Consider the following 6,000-nt stretch of genomic DNA (forward strand, 5'->3'; position numbering starts at 1 on the left):
AAGTGGGGCTGGAAGGAAACTGATGATGCCTTAATGTAAAACAACAAAAATGAAAAAAGAGGAGAAAGTTCTTGTTTATCTTGTTTCAAGTTATCAGTAAATCCCTGAATGCTCAATTTGTCCATTTCCACCATATCTTTCTTGAGTTTTACAGCCACATTTGCATGAACGCATTAATCACGACAGTAAAATAGCTTCATGTTAATTGATTGCTTTAACTGGTTTCCCCTCAGAAACAGCAAACGATCAAAGTCAGTGCAGCAAAGCCTGCTGCAGTGGTTTTCCCTGATGAGGGAAAGAAAACATTACACATCGCTTCCTCTTTCTTTGAATTATTCAGTTGCACCTCGGGCCATTGTCTATTGATGTTCCCACAGCCTTAACACTAGCCACATCTAATAACCCCTCCCTTCGATAATCAGAGTTTTATCATGTGGATGCGTCTGATTTAGTATTCATAGCAGGGAAGGTTCAACAAAGTGGAGTGAGCACTGATTCAATTGGATAACCTGACCCATATGTTGTAAAACAATATAGTGTAATTAGAATCCTCTGGATGAATCTAAATGTGGTAATCATTTTATGGAAGCGCAGCAGCTAATACTTTAGGACTTTATTATTAGAGCACATTAAATTATACACTCTGCCTGCTGGCTCAACATATGTTCTATTTAAGTGCACAAAGTGTAAGTGAGTGACTGAAATGTTAAATATTTAAGTAATTCAAGTCATCCACACAATTTAACAGTGTGATGTAGTTTGAATTTTTACACCAAAAAGAGAACTGACATTTGAACTGATACAGGTATCATACCAGCAGGTCTTTGGTGTCACTATATTTTCCAAACTGAAAAGCAAATCTCTTCCAACTGTAGGTGTCGTAAATGCATCGGTAAACAGTAGAAAAAGAAGAAGCCCTTCCCTGTTTGTGCAGTGTGAACACCATATGTCCATTCAACAATGCATCTTGAACATGGATCAATCACATGCCTGGTGTGTTTGTGGATTTCTGGTTCAGAGCTTTTATATATGACATTGATGGTATTTTTAGACTGCATCCTCAAACTGTACTTTCAGTGTTCTGTCATTGAGATTAAACCCTACATTTTTCGACATTTAACAGACCACAAGAGTCAACTCTCCGCCCACTGAAAACAGGGTGATTCAGATACATTTAAACATGTGTTTGTGGGTTACTTAAAATGTGAGCATCTTTCTTATTTGAATGGCCTGCACTTCACCGTGAGGGAGCAGCTGTGACTCAGGATGTCTCTCAGCAGGTACAAAGCCCACACACACGACGGACAGGAAATTACAGCTTCACCTGGGCCAGCACTCACCTGTGCACCATCCTGACTCACTGCCTGCTGCCCGGTGGGCGAGTAAGCCTCCAAAACAGTTGCATATTGCATAATTTACGTTTTTTTTAATCCTTGCATCTCTTTTTTTTATTCAAGCATTTTACACTAGGCCTCTGCATGTGTCAACAGGATTCTTTTTAGGACCCACAATAAGGAACAGAAGAAGCCACAATTTTCAGGTCTCAGGAATTGATGTGGAATTTTTAAAAATGTTTTTATTTACTTTGTTTTGTTTTCATTTTTTTTCTTTAGCCCCCCAAAATTGTTTTCCTTTTTTTTGTATAATATCAGATAACATATGTCTCACACTAATTTAAATTCAGGATTCCTTTTCCCAAGCAATCTGCGTGAGTGAAAAAGAAGCTGTGAAAAAAGCAGTGTAACTTGTTTGCCAATCCTATTTCATTTTAATTTGTGCTTATGTTTTTAGTTATCTCCAAAAAATTTAAACCTCCCTTGTACCAGCCCTCCTGAATGCCTGGCACGACAGTATTTTGCTTTTTGAGCAGAGTCTGGGAGCACAGATGGCCACGTTGTTATTGTTGTAGCTCAAAAGAGTTGCAAAATGAATATACAGAAAACAGTAAATTGAGCTGAAGGATACTTTTTTGTTGTTTTTGTTTTAAATAGAGGATTTGAATGGCGGAAAATAATGTTCAAATAATAATACGCAGACTGACAACATGAGATCTGCACAGGCGGGAAAAAAAAATGTAGATTGAAATGGGTTTGCCAGTTTGAAAAAGGATAAAAAGATTTTCACAATTGAAGCACAAAATGTGAGTTAAAGAGTTCCCAAAATAATATCCAGTATAACATGTGACTTCTCCTTTTTCCCTCATTACAGCAAAAATGACACCAAAGTTAATTAAGAACTCACTCCATGTCATTAAAGCCAGTCTAAGTAAATTACTTGCTCATCTTACTTACATTTTGCCGTTGGATAAAATACAACTTTCATAAAAGGATCTTGGGTTTGGGCTTCTTTCTCTGTGTTTTAGGATCTTGAAGGCCCCCTCCTTCTGCTCCAGGTGTTCTTGAGCAGATAACCTTGGAGTTCTGTGAGCTGCTTGGAGTTGCTGCTTCTCTGTGTGAGAGTGGAAGACTGCCAACCTCTGCTTGGAATTTTGGGCGCGCATTGACTGCTCGCCCTGTCAACTCCTCATCCTTATAGAGGAGGGAGATGAAGCTCCACAGCAGAAAATAAATGTTGGTATACTGCAGCTGGATCACATCTGGGTCACTGTTTTAAAGTCCCAATCCAATTATAGAGTCATAGAGTTGTTAGCGCCAACTAAGCCTGCGCTCATTTCCCATCATCCCTTTGTTTACACTCTCTCACTTAGCTTACAGCCCCTCACAACCCCAACCCAACATTACCGGTGCAACAAAAAAAAGGCGAGAAATTTTGGGGATAAACAGTTTTGAGCCAGATACTAGCTTGTTTAAGCTTTGTTGTAAGAAAAAAAACTTCAACCAATTAGTTCATTAGATATCTATTTGTTAATCACATGATGTACAACTTTATGACTTTTCTGCCTCATTCATTTGTTAAAATTGACAGTCAAGGTCTTGTGAGAGACATTACCACCTACATGATTGAAGTTTCTTATTAATATTATTTGTTTCATCCCACTATCTGTCAGGAAAATTTATTCAAATATAGCAGGGCGGCGAGGGGGGGGCATATTTTGAAGTTTCATGTTAGTTGTTATCTTCAGAACACATAACCACGCTGGTCAACACATTTCAACTCTTCACTCCTCTTGAACTTCCTTATTTGTTTAAAAAGCAGTATATTAATAACACTTAGGTTGCACTAAGCAAACTGGCATCCAAAATAAAAAGTGTTAATAAGTTAATTATCCTCACAAAGATTTTAAAGAGCTGCACCTCTCACTTTCTCTTGTTGTTTAGAGCCGCCTCATAGGTCCTGGCCAATGGCTGCAGAGATCTTTAGTCACATGGTTTTGTTCACAAGCTTTGGTCCGAAACAGAAATGTGTGGTAGATGTCAGTCTGAATACAGACCAAACACAATCTTCAGAACTCGATCTGGAATAAATTAAGTGAACTCGGTCAGAACCAACAGTTGCCCAGTCTGAATAGACCCTAAGAAACTCCCAGAGTCAGAGACGTAAGGAAATGTGAATTCTCATCATCATGAATATGACCTCATTCAGAAAATGCATGTAGACATACCGTCCATCTCTGAATGCTGTTAATAACGTTTTGATTTTATATTTTTTTAAGAAAATTATTTGCTGTAAATTTCTAAGTGTGACATCTTTAGCCTAAATGTCTTATTTAATGAAGACTTTTTGGTCAGAAGCCCTTTTTTGTTCCTAAGAAGCTAAAAATATAATTTATGATTTTTTCCCCCCTAAATAATGTATTTTGGCATAAAACAACCCAAATTTTATATAATTATATTTGAAAAGGTGAAGTTTTTGAGGAGGTTTTTTTTTTTGGGCCAAGAGAAAGTTGTTTTGTTTATCATGCAGTCTGTATGTTTAACAGAGTGAGCTACAGTTCTTGTCCTGAGGCTGCAAAGTATGATCTCTAACAGTCTGTCAGCAACCTTTCTTTGCTTTCTGTCTGATCAAAGCCTCCGCTGAGCAGCACCCGCTGCTGCAGGTCTCTGCCCTCGCTTCTCCTCGCTCGATGTAAAGAAGAACAAAGTCAGGCTGGGGAAGGACACACAAAGGAGAACAGAAGGGGGAGAAAGTGAAACTAGAGAGCCAGGCGAGAGGGATGGGCCGTGCTGGGAGGTCAAGTTTGATAAGCACTTCAGATCTCCTGCAGCACAACAAGAAAATCTGGCTCAGCTAAGCTAAAGGAGCAATGTGGAGGAGATGGAAGCAAAAGGGTGGACAAATGGGGATCTAGGCAAAGGCATAAGATTCAACAGTGCCAGGTCAACGAATATGGAAATTGAGCATTTAAGTATTTTCACCAAATATCCCCTTTTATCTTTTATATCAGCGTAAGTTTATCTTTGCTGAGAGTTTAAAGGATCGTCGGTACATCCATGCAGATGTCTGTTTTCATGAGCCGTTGCACCCTCAGACAATTTAAATTTGTTGTGTTTGTGTAGGCAAAGCCATTTGGAACATTAAAAGCTGCTTTGTAGACTTTCCCAGCATTTCTTGGTAAACCATTTCTACACGAACACTTCTTTCATCCAAGACATTTGTTCTAGAATAATCTGGAAGTGTTCTTTTGAGAATCTCTTTTGTGCCATTATTCCACAAACTCCACCTCAAAAGTATTACAATTTAAATGACTTTTGTTGAAAATATATATTTAAAATTTACTTTGGAATTAATCATGTCAAAATAAGGATACAATTTTTTTTTTCTCATTGCAAAATTATTACTGGAGTTAATCAGAAGAATTCTTGGTGTTTTTTATCCGTGGTTAGGACACATGGATGAAATCTAAGCCTCAAACTGTGACAGGGTGTCAGCACCCTTATAACGGCTCAATCTTTCATTCTCCAGTGTCACTGTCTATTGTTGTCACTGTCATTGTCTGTCTTTGTCTGGGTTATTTTGTCTTTCAAGTCACTGCGTTGGAAAAAGGTAAGGTGTATGAGCGCATGTGTGTGTGTGTGTGTGGTTGTTTGTCCGAGTGGGACTCTCAAGTTCATGGAAAGTGTAATCCTTCAGCGAGTGGGACGAATGCTGCAGACAACATGTGAAGATTTTAGAGCAACATCTGCATCTGGAATGTTCTTTTTACCAGATATTAACAAGTAAACTCAGTTTAAAAGTGTGTAAAGTGAAAAATAGAAGGTGTCAGAGGGAAAATAAATCGGAAAATATAAAGAGAAAGAGAAAAAATGTTTTGTTTGAAGAAAAAATGTTGCAAAGTATGTCGTGCGTTTGTTGACTTGTTTTTTTTTTTTGTTTTGTTGCTTAGCATCTTTAATAAAATTTATTAAAAATGTATGTACATCGTTCAATTGGAATCATTCCCTTCTAGCTACTGACCAAGGGTGCAGAAGTAATAAAAAATTAAGATTTGGCAAAACTAAGAAAAAAAAATTTATAGTTATACTTAAAAACCTTGTAACAAAGACGTTTTTTATTCCTAGAATATCTCACTGAAGATTTTCATTTTTTAGGACCCAAGTACATTACTCACAATAACTTAGGAATATTGTTATTTATATATGTACTTCTCCTATTTGGTCTGAATTTGAATGTAATAGGTAAACATTCCCTTTGATAGTATTAATAATTAATGAGAAGAAACTCCATTTTCCTTTGCTTGATATTTATTTTACCAAAAGTTAAGGCATCAATAAATATAGCCCCAAATAACAAAAACTACAACCTGGAGCCAAATGTGTCATGGTAAACTGTTTAATCCAGACCACCAAACTGGAATAAGTTATATTGATAATCCTTATTGATGTTTTATTTTCCCTGTAATTCTGGGGTGCATTAGTTTATATAAAAAAAATGGCTTAACTTAATTTTCGCTTCAGGTCCAGATGTCTGCTGGGAAAAGTATGTTATCTAACCAAAGAAAAACTGTTGAAACAAAAAAAAAATGAAACTCTCTGTTTGTTTGTTTTTTCTCTCAAAGTATAAAAAGAGAAGAAAAACAAACATGAAAGAAAAATCTTTGAA

Source organism: Oryzias melastigma, linkage group LG3, assembly GCF_002922805.2.
Source record: "Oryzias melastigma strain HK-1 linkage group LG3, ASM292280v2, whole genome shotgun sequence".
Classification (NCBI taxonomy): domain Eukaryota; kingdom Metazoa; phylum Chordata; class Actinopteri; order Beloniformes; family Adrianichthyidae; genus Oryzias; species Oryzias melastigma.